At 39.0% G+C, this 18,776-nt stretch overlaps 1 protein-coding gene across 5 annotated transcripts in view; it reads left to right on the plus strand.

Moving 5' to 3' along the window:
• The window catches only part of MAP4K3 (mitogen-activated protein kinase kinase kinase kinase 3), a 188,559-nt gene that overhangs the window by 20,002 nt on the left and 149,781 nt on the right, over positions 1-18,776 (plus strand). The gene's annotated exons all lie outside the window — the stretch shown is intronic.

Here is an 18,776-nt window from a genome sequence, read left to right on the forward strand (position 1 = left end):
ATCGGATATTAATGACAGCAGTAATTATAATAATTGCAAATAGCATTTATGGAGTACTCACTAAGTCCTAGGCATGGTTCTGTGCGAACAGTCCAGGAATGATTGATAATAATGTGAATTAGATTAATGACATGGGAAGTTTGGGGCATAGGTGGCCTGAAGAGATGGGAAACTTGAATAAAGCAAGATGTATGGTTGGAGTTCGGACAGATTGGTTGAGATAATCAAGTTAAGTAGAAATATGTTGTCTCATCTCCTTCCTCTCCCCCCCACCTCCAGTGGTAGACTGGCAGGACTAAAGGGACCAGGGGGGAGATGTGGTAAAAAAAGAAAAAGTGAATGTGACAGTGAGATTTCTTCAGTTATGGGAGCCAAGAGAAGGGACATCTTTTGCTTAGAGGTTTCAAATAAAGAAGAGCTCTCATCTAACTTCCTCCTCACTTTTAAAAATGTTCAAAGGATTCAAGATTCATGGTTTCAGTCTTTTTTTTTGAGGTGTCACATTTGAGTGAGTGAGTGAAATATGCCATGAAAGACCTGTGCCATGATATACATGTATGTGAAAGCTATGGTATTTAGGAAAAGCTTTGCTGTTACAAGTTACTGAATATGTTCTAGTCGAAACAGCTGAGACTCACGGAGAGGTAGTGAGATACGACCTACCGTTGTTGTAATCAAAGTTTTCTTTCACCACCTGTGCATCCTTAAAAATCCTCTTTTGGATTCCTGTTTTCCTTCCAGTACCTCAGGAGTTGGTGACTTACGATCTCCCAGTGTCCCTACAGCGGGGCTTCACACTGCTCTCCCACCACAACATCCTTGCAGTGACAGTCAGTGAAAGGCAGAGAACACTGAGCGTGCCAGTGATAGGAAACTCAGGTGGACAGTCGCATTATTAAAACTTGCTCTTTCCTTTCTCTGTTTCTCGCTGTGTCTGTCCCCATCCCTGGTCCTCCACCTTTTCTCCCTTTAATGAAACCTCAAACCCCAAACCTTTAAAGAGGGTTGAAAGAGACTATAAAGCCTTTTACAGAAACAGGCCACACACAGAGCTGTGTATACTTTTTGTATGCCATTCAGCTTGATCAGTCATAGGTCGGTCAGTCATTGTCATTTTTATTTCATAATCATTATGTTGACATTTTTCTTTGGGGGTCTCATGTTTCCAGTTAGTGCTTTGATGTTCATCTGCTTCACTACTGGAGTCTGCTAATCGCATATGATGTTTTAATTTGGAATGTTGAGGGTTTTTTGTTGTTTTTTTTCCTAAAGTAAACTGTGGTTAGATGAGGCTTGACAGACTTTTTTCTTTCAAAAAACCAAAATTAAAGGTTACTGTTAATTACTGGGCAGAATTGCTATTTTTACAGTAGGTTTCTATTGAGATTTCCTTGGCTGTTTCTATCATGTTATAGTATTTGGATTAAATTTTAAAGAACATTGCTACAATAACATAACCTGTATTGTTTTATAATAAGTGATCATATAAAAGGTATGAAATTTAAATCTGTGTTTTATAAGACTTTAGACAAAATATTCTAAAAATATAATTTAACTTATTTTGGTGGGTTTTAGAAAACTCTGGAGACCAAACTTATTTTATATGGCCTCAAAAGGGTCTAGTTTTTTTTTAGCAGCATTGTTTGTAAAAGTTATTCATTTACCTGATATGATCAGCTGTTTTAGGACATAAATACCTTTTTGTTTATCTGGACAAAGCTTAAACTCACCTTTTTACACTCATACCATTTTTAAAATTTGGTTTATCTTTTAATTCTTTGGCTTAATTGAGATTTTTTAAGCTTATTTTAGAATATTTTTAGATTTATAAAAAGTTACAAAAATAGTAGAGAGTCTCTGTAAACTCCTCACCCACTTCCCCCTTTTGTTAACATCTCACACGATCATGGTACTGTCACAACCGTAAGAACCAGCTTTGGTTCATCACTGTTAACTGAGCGTTACCTCTCATTTGGATTTCACTGGCTCTCCCCTAACATCTCTTCTATGCCAGGCTCCCATTCAGGATGCCAGCTTACATTCTGTCATTGTTTCCCAGACTTCGTTTGTTTGTGATGACCTTTACAGTTTTGAGGAGAGCTGATCAGGTATTTTGTAGTGTGTGTCTCTATTTAGTTGTATCTAATGATTTTCTCACGGTTAGACGGGAGTATGAATTATTGGGGAGGATGAAGTATCCATGCTGTTAATTTGACTTATCACTGGTAATGTTAACCTTGATCACCTGGCCTTGGTGATATTTTCCAGGTTTCTTCATTGTAAGTCACTGTTCCCCACCTTTCCATGTTGTGCTGTCTGAAAGCAAATCATTAAACATAGCCCCACACTTAAAGGGTGACTAGTTAAGCCTCATCTTTGTGAGAGAGGGAGTAGCTACGTAAATTACTTGGAGCTTTTCTGTATGGAGATTTGTATCTTTGCCCCTCAGTTATTTTATATATCAGTATGGATTTATCAGTACTTATTTTATATTGTGGATTATAATCCAGTACTCAGATTGCTCAAGTTATTCCAGCATGGTCATTGGGAGCTCTTTCAGGTTGTCTCCTGTGTCCCTTTGATATGTCCCTATCATTTTGTTTTTAATACTTTCTTACTCCTGGCAATATAAAAGGCTTTAGGCTCTTCATGTGTATTCCCTGCCCCAGCCTTACGATCAGGCACTTCTTCAAGGACCCCGCATTCCTTATATTGAAGAGCACTGTGAGAAACCAAGATGTGGGTTATGGGCGTACTTGTTCTTCCTGGTGTATCACTTCTTCTAGGCCGCCTTCCAGATGGATCTAGGAGATACATGTTTATATATGCATGTATACATATACTTATGTGTATAAATAAATCTAGGAGATATATATGTATACAATATATATTAATGTATAAAATACATGATATAAATCAAATAAATATATAGTATATAAGTATATAAAGTACGTTGTTAATATATAAGGTATTTATTTTATAATATATATGCCATATATAAATACATATATTACTGGTTCATGTTGTTTTTTTGTATCTATATAACTATTCTTTTAAGCTAAATGTGATAGTATACTGATGTCTTTGAATCTAATCCAGTCCCCCATGGTTCATTCTAGATTTCCCCATATATCTGTAGCCTTCTCTAATAGTAAGAAACCTGGCTCACTCCCACCATCTGCCATCCATTTATGTCCTTATTCAATTTTAGTATATCTGTACAGTTTTTTAGGAATTGCCACAGCTCTGTTTTACAAGTTTTCAAACCAGACTGTTCTCATACTTTAAGTTACTCATTTGCATTTTGAAGTAATAATAATTATTATATATCATGTGCTAAACATTTTTCTGTAAGGTTTGGCCCCTAATAATCTGTTTTAATCTTAATCTATGTTATGATGTAGGATCTCCACCTCTATTTTACAGATGAGAATAGAGGGGCACAGAGAACTTTGGTGATTTGCTCAAGGGTTCCCAGCCGGCAGCAACTGAACTCCGTCTGCCTGTACAGTCCGTGCACTCAGCTACACTGCCAAAATTAGGTGTGTGGAAGCACAGAGCTATGCATCTGTTGTGTTGGTTTCTACTTTTTTAAAGATAATGTTTTTGTTTTTTTACCAAGGAAGGAAGATTGGAAGTGATTTGGTGATATGAGAAAAGCCCCCAGTGTATCTCCCTGGTCATGAGACGGGACAGTGATAAGAAATGAGTAGCTTTCCTTAAAAAGGCAACTATGCAGTGGAACTGTATACTTACTAAAGGAGAGGGTATGTTATCTTCTGGTTAGTTAAGATTGAGCTTGTGAGGAAAGTAGTTTATGCTTTTGAAAATGTTCTGGCATAAAACATGGACAGCTCCCCCTTCTCCGCCCCAAACCTTCCACCACTGTTGCCAGAATATTATTTTTTCCTTCTGGTAGAAGCATGTGGTTCTCACCCTCTTCAGATATGTTCCTTGCACAGAGGGGGAAGGAGTGGGTCAGAACTGCAGTTAGCAAAGGCGGGTTAGCTGGCTGCTGATCAAGGCAGGAACCCAATCATTTGAAGGGATTTCTTTATTTAACAGGCCAGAAACATCAAATCTATTCTGTTTCTCCAGAGCCTGTTTAGCTTTTGGTTTCATTGGTCAGCTTATATAGAAAAGCTTAGTTATTCTGAAGCTTTGTTTTCAGACACTGCAGTCCCCCCACTCTTTCTCCCAACCCCAGCATTTGACTTAAATTTTTTTTAACAGGTTTATTGAGATAAAATTCACATACCATAAAACTCACCCATTAAAAGTGTACAATTCAGTGAGTTAACCATCCAACTTAAATTTGAGTCTTAAGATAGAGATGGAATTTATTTTCCAAAATTTATGTATTTTATATAATTCGTAATTATATTTTTACATTAACTGCTGCTTAGGGACACCAAGTGAGTGAGTGAGTGAAGTCGCTCAGTAGTGTCTGACTGTGCGACCCCATGGGCTATAGTCCACCGGGCTCCTCCGTCCCTGGGATTCTCCAGGCAAGAATACTGGAGTGGGTTGCCATTTCCTTCTCCAGGGAAACTTCCCGACCCAGGGATCAAACCTAGGTCTCCCGCATTGCAGGCAGACACTTTAACCTCTGAGCCACCAGGGAAGCCCCTGGTGACTATTAATGCCTAACTTTGTTAATTTATAAGGATTGGTGAGACATAAAGGCCGCTAGAAATTATCAAAACGTGGCTTAGTTTGTTTATTCCTCTTTGATTAACATACAAAATTGGCTTATTTTCACCATAATTCCGTTTTCCTTTCTTCTTTTTATTGGCTGTCTCCTTTTCTCCCACTCAGTCTTAAAGGGCAGTCAGTCCTCTAAACGTGTTTCAGCTAAGTCATAATTAAGCTGAAGCTAGGTTCTGTTTATTACTTGTCTACCAGTAGATGAAAAGAGAAGAGATCTTTTTTGTACACTGAAAATTCCCATTTATTTAGTGTGCTGCTGCTGCTAAGTCGCTTCAGTCGTGTCCGACTCTATGCAACCCCATAGATGGCAGTCCACCAGGCTCCGCTGTCCCTGGGATTCTCCAGGCAAGAACACTGGAGTGGGTTGCCATTTCCTTCTCCAATGCATGAAACTGAAAAGTGAAAGGGAAGTCGCTCAGTCATGTCCGACTCTTAGCGAGCCCATGGACTGTAGCTTACCAGGCTCCTCCATCCATGGGATTTCCCAGCAAGAGTACTGGAGTGGGGTGCCATTGCCTTCTCTGTTTATTTAGTGTGGAACATGTTAAATTTCTCCTGTTGCTTAAGCAGAGTCAGATCAATTCACATAGAAAATCTGAAGGCAACTTTAATCATTAATTCTAGTGCTTATGAAGATAGGCATTATGTTTTTAGCCATACATTTGGAACTGTTTAAGATCCTTATCTTTTAAAAAAGCACCTTACTTCCTAGAAGGAGTTTGGACTTTGCAAGTGCAGGCTGTCATTTCACAGAAAAGAGAACCTGGCTGTTAACCACACCCAAGTTGTGGGCTGTTGCCCCTGGCTCAGAATTGCTTATAACCTCTTGAAGTTCATAGTTCTTCCTGAAATTGTTGGTGACAGTAGTTAGGATTCTTTATGGATTTGATGGTTTTATTTTGAATAAATGAACTACCGTTTATGTAATGAATTACCGTTGACATAATATTTGGTTTTCATACAACATTCAAAGTGTCAGATTGGTACATACTCTTGAATTGAGGCACAGGAGGCAGAGTAGGAAATAGAGATCTGCAAGCAGGTGGCAGTGGAGGTGGGATATGGAGGCATTTTCTCAAAAGCATTACCGACACATTTTCTTAAGAACACATCTTTTCTGAAAAGTTTTCCTGATGATATTGTAATTTTAAAATTACTGTTTGCCTCCCATTTCCCACAGAATGATATCTAAAAACTATTAGAAGATTTTAATGTCAAATTCTGAAATTCCTATGCATAGGGATTTGGCAGTAAGATATGAACATTCAGAGCAGGAATTTTTCTTCCTGCCTCTGGGTACCACTAGTGTTTAGAGAAGTATCCAGTGCTTCTTTTTGCTTCTTGCTTTTGGCTTTCGATGGAAAAGTTGAGGGGTATGTTTCTAGCTTCCAGATTTGGCTGTTTCTGTGAAGATAACAGCATGTTGCTTATTGTAAAAGTATCAAGGCAGAAGGGAACAAAATCATATTTAACTGTGCCAGGACGTTTTAATGCTGGCCGTGATCATGTTGTTTGGCTTGCCGGATACTCCTTGAGCTATGCTTCTTCTGGGGTCACTTTGGGAAAAATCTGATGGGAAAATGAGAATAACTGTGCATGTCGTTAATGCAAAGATGCAGAAACTGATACAGGGGAAAGGAATGATGTGCTTTAGGACTGTGTCAGAATCTTGTACATGTTCTGTAGGAAGCAGGAGATTGAAGTCCCCGTGAGTGGCAAAGTGATCCAAAGCTGTACTTCCCCTAGAGCTACTTAGTCAGCATGTGTGTGGTGAAGGTTGGACCTCTTACTCCAATAACTCTCGGAAAGACAGTCGTGAGCAGACTTCTTTGCCTGGTGGCACACAGTGTGCCTGACTCTACCTGATCTTGCCTTTCTTACGACTTTCTGGTTGTACTGTCTTCTCTTTGGTCCCTGTTCCTGACACCTGAACTTCTGATGTTTGCTGTTCCGCATAACGGCAACTTGGATTCTTGCAGTTGTAATCTCAACCGTTGTAGTTACCAGCTGTGACCCATTTTTGACTGTTAGTGTGTGGTTTCACAAATTTTGTGGTTGTGCTTGTTTTTGTCACCAATACCAGTATCTGGTATACCTTGGACCACAAGGAGATCAAACCAGACAGTCCTAAAGGAAATCAACCCTGAATATTCATTGGAAGGACTGATGGTGAAGCTGAAGGTCCAATACTTGGGCCACCTGATGTGAAGAGTCGAGTCGTTGGAAAAGACCCTGATGCTGAGAAAGATTGAGGGCAAGAGGAAAAGGGGGTGACAGAGAACAGGATGGTTGGATGGCATGAGTTTGAGCAAACTCCAGAAGATAATGGAGGACAGAGGAGCCTGGTGTGCTGCCGTCCATGGGGTCACACAAAGTCAGACACGACTTAGCAACTGAACTATAGGACAGCAACATCAGTCAAGTAAATACTGCTTGGTCAGATGGCCAAATAGTTATGAAGTTAGTCTTGAACTGGAAAGCTGGATTTGAACTTAAGCTCTCCTAGTTCTTTAGCTTTGTGACCTTTGACACTTAATTTATCTTCTCTGTACCTTGGTTTCATTTGTTAGATGAAAATGATGAAATAGGTTGTTGTGAGTTTTAAATAAAGCCTTTAGATCTTAGTATTTACCTTTTTGTTACTAAGTACTCCGTAAATGTTAGCTGTTTTTGTACTGTGTTTCTGTTACTGTGTAAATGTGAGCCTATATTCCTGGCTCGGTTCAGGAAAGCCCTCCTTAGTCCTTCCAGGGTGTTTTGACTTGTTATTTTAGCATTGGCCTGTCTCAGTCATTCTCTCTGTCGCGTCTTCCAGGTCTTGTTTGCTTGCTTTTCCTCCTGCATAGCATTACTCAATCTGTTGCCTGTGTGTTTGTTTCCCACAACTGGAGTGTAAGCTCTGTAGGATCAGGGAACTTCTGTATCCTATATTTTGTCATACCTCCAACTTTTAGCACAGTCCCTGGAGCAAGTAGAAGCTCAGTAAGTATTTTGGAGGAAGACATTAATTGCTTCAGTTAGCCCTTCAGTGTATAGCTGCAGGAATTGTGGACATTTCTTTTCTTCTTCAGCCATTTTGTCATTTTTTCCAGGTCCCTGACTGTCAGTCAGTCAGTTTTACCTCTGGAAGTATATTCTCCTCTGACATGATCCTTTGTATCTTGTTTGGTACATTAGTAAGGTTTCCCCAAATTTGTTTTCTGGATCCTTACTTAAAGGACTAACCATTCTATGATCAAATGAGTTTGGAAAACGCTAATATTTCCTTCCTCCACATGGGAATTCACATTATATATTAGCGTATTGAAGACTCTGAAAAGTCTTATAATAGATGTACTTTTAACTTTGATCAGTTATTGTCCTAAACTGATGGATCGTAAATCTAAACTTTTTTGCCTAATATCACAGAACATGCTTTGTGAAATGCAGGGCTGGCCTTCTGCTTAAGGCCTGATTTACCTTCTCTCAGTTCCTTTCTGTGTAAAATTATGAGGTCAGGAGACTTACAGCAAAATAATGAGAAACAACTTGGTGAACTCTAAAGTGCCTTAAGGCATTCATTGTTGTCAGGCATTTAAACCTCCTTCTTTGACTAGCAGGTGAATGTGGTGACCGATATCCTTGGAATCTGAAGGTATTACATCCCCCTATCTGCAGACCTTAAGGTTTTTCAGTGCTAGTAGTCCCAGCTGTTCTTTCCCTTATAATTTTTTTTTTTTTTTTTTTTTTTTAGCTCAGGAAGACTTTTCTGCCCATGTGTAGAACAGATAGTTGACATACCAGAAGTAAATGAATGATGAGGCCTTGACAGATAAAAAAGCTCACTGGCTTCATCCACTTTTGCACCAGTCTTACTCGGTCATTCAGGGCAGTGGACTTTCAAAATTTTAACATCATGGTTTTACCGTTTAACAAAGGCATTAGGCGTGTGCCAGCAGCTTTGTGTCCCAACACCTAGCACCATGTGTGCTCAGTCACTTCATTTGTGTCCGACTCTCTGCGACCCTATGGACCACGGCCCTCCAGGTCCCCCTGTCCACGGGATTCTCCAGGCAAGAACACTGGAGTGGGTTGCCATTTCCTTCTCCAGTGATAAAGCATGAATTGAGTGAAGTGAAGTCGCTCAGTTGTGTCCAGCTCTTTGCGACCTGCCAGGCTCCTCCGTCCATGGGATTCTCCAGGCAAGAGTACTGGAGTGGATGCCATTGCCTTCTCCGGCAGTATTTGGCTCCCAATAAATAATTAGTAACTGAACTCGACACTGAAACCATTCTCTTTCTTCATTCTTGTGTAGTGAAATGAAGACACCAGTTAGAAAGGGAATATAAATTCGTGCAGTCTGGAACATGCATCACAGTTTTACAGTATACTTTAAATAAATAGGAAAAATGTAATCAAGACACCTGAATTTATACCAGAAGTGAGTGAGTCAAAGTAAGATCGGTATAGACAAAGCTTAAAGTTTTTCCAGGAGTCATGTCCAGGTGTGAGAGTTGGACCATAAAGATGGCTGAGTGCCAAAGAATTGATGTTTTTGGGTTGTGGAGCTGGAGAAGACTTAAGAGCCCCTTGGACAGCAGGGAGAGCAAACTAGTCAGTCCTAAAGGAAATCAACCCTGAATTTTTATTGGAAGGACTGATGCAGAAGCTCAGTACTTTGGCCACCTGACACAAAAAACAGAGTCATTAGAAAAGACCCTGATTCTGGGAAAGATTGAAGGCAGGAGAACGGAGCAGCAGAGGATGAGATGATTGGATGGTAACATCGACAGAATGGACAGGAGTTTGAGCAAACTCCAGAAGATAGTGAAGGACCGAAAGACTAGCATGCTGCAGTCCATGGGGTCGCAGAGTGTCAGACACAACTTGGCAGCTGAACAACACGGGAGTCAAACTTAACATTTCTCTGTACTCGTCTTTTAAACTGGATCTCAGATAGCAACTTGAGCTAAAAATAGAGGTCAAGAAGACATCTCAGATATTGATGTCCGTTTATTTCCTAGTCCTTTTAGGAAATCCACTCTCAATCTAAGGCATAAAATTATATGGTGTATATTTTGCTTTAGAAAGTTACTGTTCAGGGGATTCCCTGGCGATACAGTGGATAGTACTCTGCACTTCCACTGCAGGGCACAGTGGTTCCATCCCCAGTCCAGGAACTAAGATCCTGCAAGCTGTGAGGTGTGGCCTAAATAAATAAAATTTAAGGGGGCAAAAAATGCTGTTTAATTATTGTTTTTAAGAGGAAATTTTTTGTGTAATGACTTAAAAATCTTCTGTTCTTTTAAACACATTTTATTATTTCTAAAAGATTTACTTAATGCCTTTGTGGATTAGATGGTATGGTTGTATTTCATTTGAATGAAAAAATAATACAGAAAAGCAATGCTCGGACAGCAGTGTCATTTAATTATATATATATATCTTCAATGTCATTATTACACATAGCCTTTTATGTATTTTAAATGACTGTTCCATACATTTTAGTTTAATTGCTAGAATAAGAAAGTTTCATTTTTGAGAAGCCAGAGAGATTTTCAAAAGTTACGAAAATGTTTTTGTATTTTATAGTATTAAAAGTACTAGTTTATGATATTTACCAAGTCAAAAGTCTTTTTAAAAATAATCCTTTAAATATCATTTTCACTATAAGTAAATTCATGTGTACCTCTTGAAGGCAAATTTTGGTTTTATTCACATGTTGTGTGTTTATAGGAAAATTGCATAATATGGTTTTTGGCTATTACAGTTAAATGACTGTAGTGGTTTTCCATAGAGTTTGTTATGCAATGTGTGGGTATGGAATCAAAATTTATATAGATACAAAGCTTTTCAAACACTTCTAAGATTTTTTTTAATAATACCAGTTGACTTTGTTATGACTATATTACTCTTAATTTTCTAGAACTGTGAAATTCTCTTATTAGAATGAGTGCAGATTGTTGCATGAGTACAGGAACTCAGAATTCTCGATTCCATCTATTCCTGACGATTCAGGGAGGGTTCTTCTGCCTCTTTTGCTTTAAAGCAGTGGCCTGTCCCTGGGCTGAAAATCAGTTTTCTTGTTAAGACGGATCATCAACCCCACCTCCAGTATTCTAAGTTACTGTCCTTCCACCCAGACCTAGATGTAATGGAAACCAAGAAGAGATCAACCAAAGATATTTCTCTGATGTAATCAGGAAAAAAAGGGTGACTGTTGGACATAAATAGCATTTTGTGGAGAGAAGTTTTTCAAAGTACCTTTAACAGTTGGATTCCCTTTCTGCTATTTTCAGCTCATTGTTGGAATTGGCAAATAAAAGCTATCCGCTTAAGAGCTATTGACCCTCTTAAAGCTATTTCTTCCCTTAATCACACTGTCCTTATCTCAGGACCCCTGAATAAGAAGTCTCTCTTTATATTTCTTTGGTAAACAGTTATTTATACAGACTAACATAATCAGTGATTGCATGTAGAATATGAATAATGATTTTGTTTCTTTCTGTCCATAGTGTTAAGTTACTGTGTCTTCCTTAGTTTTTAACTGAGTCTCTCTCGGTGTCTACCATATTTTATTTTTTTCTTCTGATTTCTGCTCTCTGCACACTAAATTTTTCTGGAGAAATTTATAAACTGGCTGTTCATATTGAAGCATTGACTACAACTTCAAGTAGATTTTTATTGAGATTCCCATCGAGTACCTATTTTCATACCTTTAATTCTGTTTACTCAAAATTCTGCATTTGGTTTTAAAAAGCTAAATAGAAGTTCAACTAATCATACATGTGTTGTGTATTTATTATGTATAAGCATTACCCTATTAAGTCCTGGGTATAAAAATATAAATACGACAATCCAAGAGCTCACAGCCTTAACAAGGAAGACAGTGATACAAATAAGCATAACAACAGTATGATTTTATTTTAGGAGTAAATTCTAGGTTCTTTGATGTGGTATGAATACAGATTTGGGGTGAGGATACCAGAAAAGTTAAAGTGAGGAAATAATCTTTAAGGATTTTTTTTTCTTTCTTTTTAAAAAGCAGTTTATGGGGGTGTAATTGACATATTGTAAACTGTACATATTTAACTTGTATGATTTGATCAAGTTTTGACATGTGTATATACCCATGAAGACATCACAGCAATCAAAATAATAAGCATACACATAATCCTCAAAAGTTTCTTTGTGCCCCCATGTAATCTTTCTTGCCCCTCACCTTTCTCACTTCTAACTAGTCCCCAGGCAACCACTGATCTGCTGTCAGTTTAGATTAGTTTGCCATTTCTAGAATTGTATATGACTGGAGTCACAGAGTAGGTACTGTTTTGTCCAGCTGCTTTTACTTACCTTAGTTATTGTGACATTTACCCATGTTGTTGAGTGTGTCAGTATTCCTTTTTATTGATGACTATAGTATTTCACTGTAAGGATACAAGACAGTTTGTTTCTTTACTCATGGTTCTTATTCATGCTCTTTTTATTTTATTTAAAAAATCTTAATATTTCTTTCAGAGTATTTTTCGAAGTAGTGTTTGAGCTTTGCTGCAGTATAGCTTCCAAAACATAAAAATTACCCAGGACTGTATTACAGTCTGATTTCTAGTGAATTTATATGGTTGTGCAGCTATCTCTACAGTCTAATTTAGAAGACTTCCCTCACCCCTGGAGGTTTCTTTATGTGCCTTTGATCTCAGATCAATTTGATTATGATGTGCTTTAATGTTTTCTGCATGGTTCTTGTGCTGGGAGTTAAGGTGTCTTAGATCCGTGGATTTATAGTTTTCATCACATTTGGGGAAAATTTGATCATCATTGTAAAAAAATTTCTGATTACCTGTTATTAGGCTGCTTGAAGCTGTCCCACAACTAATACTCGATCATTTTATTCCAGTTATTTTTCCTCTATTTCGTTTTGCATGGTTTATATATGATTTGTTTTTTAGTTCATTAATCTGTCAGTGTATATTTTACCTCAGGTAGTTTAGTTTTCATCTTTTAAGCTTGATTTAGGTCTTTTTCATATTCCGTTTATAGTTAACTTGCTCAATCTTTGCCTTCTTTAACATACGGAGTTCAGTTATACTATTTTCCTTTTTTTGTTTTTTGCTTTTTGTCCTTTACTATCCTAATAAAGTGTTTATTATCTTGATATCCTTGTCTAGTAATTCTTTTTTTTTTTTAACTCTCTTCTGTCGATTTTCCTTCTCATTTTATGAGTTGTATTTCCTCCCTCTTTATGTGCTTAGTCATTTTTACTGGATTGTAGACATTGTGAATTTTGCCTCAAGTGTGTGGGATATTTTTGTGTTCTTATTAATGTTCTTGAGCTTTGTTCTGTGGTGCAGTGAAGTTACTTTGGAATCAGATCCTTTGGAGGTTTGTTTTCAAGCTGAGTTAGGTTGAAACAGAGCAACCTGTACCTTAGGGCTGCTGCTGCTGCTTCTAAGTCACTTCAGTTGTGTCCGACTCTGTGCGACCCCATAGACGGGCAGCCCACCAGGCTCCCCCATCCCCGGGATTCTCCAGGCAAGAACACTGGAATGGGTTGCCATTTCCTTCTCCAATGCAGGAAAGTGAAAAGTGAAAGTGAAGTCGCTCAGTCGTGTCCAGCTCTTAGCGACCCCATGGACTGCAGCCTACCAGGCTCCTCCGCCCATAGGATTTTCAGGCAAGAGTACTAGAGTGGGGTGCCATTGCCTTCTCCGAGCTTAGGGCTAATTTACCCCAATAGTAAGGTAATACCCTTGTCAGTGCTTTTACCCATTGCCTCTTAAATTATGAGGTTTTCTGCCAGTAGGAACTCGAACTGTTCCTGACCTTAATAAGTGTGGGGGTTGCTCTCTCCAGGTCTCGCACACTGGGGATAGGTGCTGAGCTGAAAAACGAGATTTAGGTGGACTCTCTACTGAAGTTGTCTCTCTGCAGTTCTCTCTTGGGTACTTTTCCTATAAATTCTAGTTGCCTTGGTTTTCCCACGTTCCCAGCTCTGTCTTCTCAAGTCAGGGAGACCATGAGACTCCATCTGGATTCCTCCTCCCTGCACTAAGGCCTGAAAATTATCCCTAGGTTATAAGCTGAGATAGTTGTAGAACTCTGTAGGGTTTTGGTTTTCTGTTTACAGGAATCACTGTAGTTACTATCTGATGTTCAGTGTCTAAGAACCATTGTTTAAGATTTTATTTTTTTCAGTTTCTTAAGAAGAAAGGGTAAAACTGGTCTGTCTTAGCCAGGTCCCAACTTTTGGAAGCTCAAAACCACTTTATTACTCACCTTGTTAAAGCGGAAATCACAGTGAAAGCCACACAGTAATCTTATCCATGAAAAATTATCAAAACTCTGAATAGATAAAGCAGGACTTGCAGTCATAATATATAATTGCTAATTTATTTATTAAAAACAAGAACAAAAAATAAGCATTCACTCTCAAGAATTAGAAAAAGAGCAGAGTAAAGTCTTAGGCACTGGAAGACATGTAAACAGAAAGGAGGGATAGGAATTAAGTTTAAAAGGGCAGGGGGCAACTGAACAGGAAAACCTAAAGCTGATTATTTGAGAGAACATGTAAAAAAGATAAGTTTCTGACAAGATCCAATACTTTGGCCACCTGATGCAAAGAAGTGACTCATTAGAAAAGACCCTGATGCTGGGAAAGATTGAAGGCAGGAGGAGAAGGGGAAGACAGGGGATGAGATGGTTGGATGGCATCACTGACTCGATGGACAAGAGTTCGAGCAAGCTCTGGGAGTTGGTGATGGACAGGGAAACCTGGTGTGCTGCAGTCCATGGGGTCGCAAAGAGTCGGACATGACTGAGCGACTGAACTGACAAGATCACCTAAGAAATGAAAGAGAAGGCATAATTAGTATATGTTGATTGATATTTATTGAGGAAAAAAAAGTGTATACCTACCAATATAGCAGATATTTTAAAACTCATAAAGGAATATTATGAGCAATATATGCTAATAAAAGTGAAAACCCACTAGATGCATGGATTGTAAAAGTCACAAGAGAGTTCAGGCTGGAGACTCTCTCATCAGATATTCCAGAGAAGAGATGATAATGGCCAGAACCCTAGAGCAGCAAGAGTGGAAATAGAGCAGTAGAAGATTCGGCAGACGTTTTAAGTCCTGTGAGTGGAGAGATGGAGTATCTGAGAAGGGTTAAGGTGTTGGGTTATCAGATCTTGGCTTGGATGGTATTGTGCAGTAACATTACACTTAAGAAATAACATAATTTGGGTGGAGGCTCTTGAATTTGAGGTATATTGGGTACAGGAGGTATTATCTAGTTGGGCAAGAGAGTTCCAGAAAAACATCTATTTCTGCTTCATTGACTACGCCAAAGCCTTTGACTGTGTGGATCACAATAAACTGTGGAACATTCTGAAAGAGATGGGAATACCAGACTACCTGACCTGCCTCTTGAGAAACCTGTATGCAGGTCAGGAAGCAACAGTCAGAACTGGACATGGAACAACAGACTGGTTCCAAATAGGAAAAGGAGTGCGTCAAGGCTGTATATTGTCACCTTGCTTATTTAACTTATATGCAGAGTACATCATGAGGAACGCTGGGCTGGAAGAAGCACAAGCTGGAATCAAGATTGCTGGGAGAAATATCAATAATATCTCACTACCCTTATGGCAGAAAGTGAAGAGGAACTCAAAAGGCTCTTGATGAAAGTGAAAGAGGAGAGTGAAAAGGTTGGCTTGAAGCTCAACATTCAGAAAACTAAGATCATGGCGTCTGGTCCCATCACTTCATGGGAAATAGATGGAAAAACAGTGGAAACAGTGTCAGACTTTATTTTTGGGGGCTCCAAAATCACTGCAGATTCTGATTGCAGTCATGAAATTAAAAGACGCTTACTCCTTGGAAGGAAAGTTATGACCAACCTTGATAATATACTAAAAAGCAGAGACATTACTTTGCCAACCAAGGTCCGTCTAGTCAAGGCTGTGGTTTTTCCCATGGTCATGTATGGATGTGAGAGCTGGACTGTGAAGAAAGCTGACCACCGAAGAATTGATGCTTTTGAACTGTGGTGTTGGAGAAGACTCTTGAGAGTCCCTTGTACCTCAAGGAGATCCAACCAGTCCATTCTAAGGGAGATCGATCCTGGGTGTTCATTGGAAGGACTGATGCTAAAGCTGAAACTGCAATACTTTGGCCACCTCATGTACGAGTTGACTCACTGGAAAAGACTCTGATGCTGGGAAAGGTTGGGGGCAGGAGAAGGGGGCGACAGAGAATGAGATGGCTGGATGGCATCACCGACTCTGTGGACATGAGTTTGAGTGAACTCCGGGAGTTGGTGATGGACAGAGAGGCCTGGCATGCTGTGATTCATGGGGTCGCGGAGAGTCGGACACGACTGAGCGACTGAACTGAACTGAACTATATGGGTCTTGAACTTTGAAGAGGGGTCTGAGTAAGTTGTCTGCTTATGTTGCCACAGGATTAGGTTCTTATTTTCAAACTCACCAACTTGTTTTTGTGAATATGCCTTCAAAAGTTCCCAGAGATAAAAATACCTTTTTTATCAGATTAAACCCTCTCCCATATAAATATTATTTACCCAGATAGATCTTAGATACAAGAACAAAGATCCTGCTTAGAGCAGCCTCTTCTAATAAACAGTAAAACATACGCCTGTAACAGGAGCCCTTAAATTTTTGGCACACTTCTGTGTCCGTACTCACATTTCTCTGAGTGATGCGGCTGTGACTTAGATTCTGATTCTTTGGAAGTCATTGCCAGGCTTATCTGACCCTGATCCTAGGCAGCTGGGGCAGCCTTTAGGAGACTTTAGCCCTTGTGTGCTTTGTGTGTTAGTTGCTCAGTCATGTCCCACTCTTTGCCACCCCGTGGACTGTAGCCCACCAGGCTTCTCTATTTTTCCATGGAATTCTATACGTGTATGTGTGTGTGTGTGTATGTGTTAGTCACTCAGTCATGTCCAACTCTTTGTGACCCCATGCACTGTAGCCTGCCAGACTCCTTTGCCCATGGAATTCTGTGTGTGTGTGCGAGTGTGTATGTTAGTTGCTAAGTTATGTGTGTCTGTTAGTTGCTTAGTCGTGTCTGACTCAGCAGCCCCATGGACTGTAGCCCACCAGGCTCCTCTGTCCATGGAATTCTGTGTGTGTGTGTCTGAGTTGCTCAGTCATATCTGACTTTTTGCGACCCTATGGACTGTAGCCCACCAGGCTTCTCTGTTCATGAAATTCTCCAGGCGCGAATACTGGAGTGAATTGCCATTTCCTTCTTCAGGGGTTCTTCCCAACCCAGAGAGCAAACCCAGGTCTCCTGCCTTAAAGGCATATTCTTTACCATTTCCAAGTCCTTTTTAGTCTTTCTGGGGAAAGAGACTAGCAGATATTGGAAGTGGCTTTTCCTCATTCTTTCATTCCTTCACTGGATTGAAGGCTGCCGTTTACCACCTCCACCATGCCAGTTTTAGCATAATCCCAGCCTGACCTGCACTGCGCTGGCTGTTACTAAAACCTTTATCTACAGGGGCAGAAGTGTTTACTGCTTGTCCCAAGCGTTTACTCTTCCTGCCGACTTCTTATAGATGTGTGAGACGCAGCTGTGTCCAACCAGGCGAACAGCATGCTTTTCACCACATCGTGCAAAGTGAGTTTTCCAAAGGGAAAGCCGTCCTCTGGTTTTAATAGATTGCTTAGAAATCTGGTTTGAGCATACAGACAAGTGTGATTATGTTTGTGATACTGATGTTTCTTTCATACAGTGATTAGTATTGTTGTTGTTTTAATTATTCCTTTTAAATATCACTCAGAGGAAGGGCTTACACCATGGTCCAATGAAGTTTTTTGACCAAGCATTAACCAAGTCACCAATCTCTTTTTATATCTTTATTCCAAATGTAATTGTTAACTTATAATTTTTTGAATAGGGTATGTATTTGTTTACATGGGTCAGAATGGAAATGCTGTTTTTAAATTGTACATACCTTGAGAAGTCTTAATCCTACCCACCCCTGTTACTTCTCCCCAGACAATTTACATGTAACTGTTTTTGCAAATTTCTGTGTATTCTTTCAGATGTTATGCAAACAGCTAATTCAAATATATATTCTTGTCTTACTCCTCCTTTTACTCAAGAGGTAGCATACTAATAGTTTTCACTTTGTTATTTTGTTTTTCATTTTTATACCTTGGAGGTCTCTATCAGTACAGTAAGATCTTCCTTTTTTTTTTTTTCACTATATAGTATTCAGTTGTATGTATGTACCATAGTTTATTCAACCAGTCCTCTCTTGCCAAACACTTGAATGAGTTCAATCTTTTGCAGTTACAATTTTGTAGTGAATGAGCTTGTTCATGTATTATTTCTTATGTTTGCAGGTGTCTTGTTTAGATTCTTAGAAATGTGTTTGCTAGGCGAAAGGGTAAATACACCAGTAATTTTGTAAGTATTATTACAGTCCCTTCATGTAAAGGTTGTTCATTTTGCATTTCTACCAGCAGTGCCTGAGGATCTTTGGAGCACGTGATTCTTAATGGCTTGATGAGAGAGTGGTTGAACTCAGATAGCATTTTGTCTCTGATAAGAAGTGCTGTCTCATTTCTGTTTACATGAGTTAGGTTAAGGATTTTATGCTATCTTATTTGTATTTCTTTTTGAGTGTACTGTAACCTGTCCATTTTTATTTCAGGTTTTTTCTCTGTTTCTGGAAATTTTATGAGTCTTTTTTGGACTTTGTACTGTGTCCCATTGATCTGTTCATTCACTTGTCATTTCTTCGTGGTTTTAAGTCTTGAGGCCTTATAAAATATGCTTTAATATCTTTTAGGGTTGTCTTTTTCAGAATTTTCTTGGTAATTATTGCTTGCTCATATTTTAGTTCAGTTGTAATTAGTGAAAACCTAGGGGTTGACTGTACCTATTGATTTTCAAAGTAAACCAAAGCCAGTATCATCATGTAGTGGAAGAAACTACTTGGCCTGGTTAAAACAGTTATGAGTTAGAAAAAAGTTTGTATATGTGGTGGTGGTTGATGGGTTGCTTAGTAAAATCCACTTTTTACATACCTAGATGTGTCAACAGCAAGTTA

The sequence above is a fragment of the Moschus berezovskii genome, chromosome 11 (genome assembly GCF_049115385.1).
Source record: "Moschus berezovskii isolate FMDL1 chromosome 11, NW_MosBer_1.0, whole genome shotgun sequence".
Classification (NCBI taxonomy): domain Eukaryota; kingdom Metazoa; phylum Chordata; class Mammalia; order Artiodactyla; family Moschidae; genus Moschus; species Moschus berezovskii.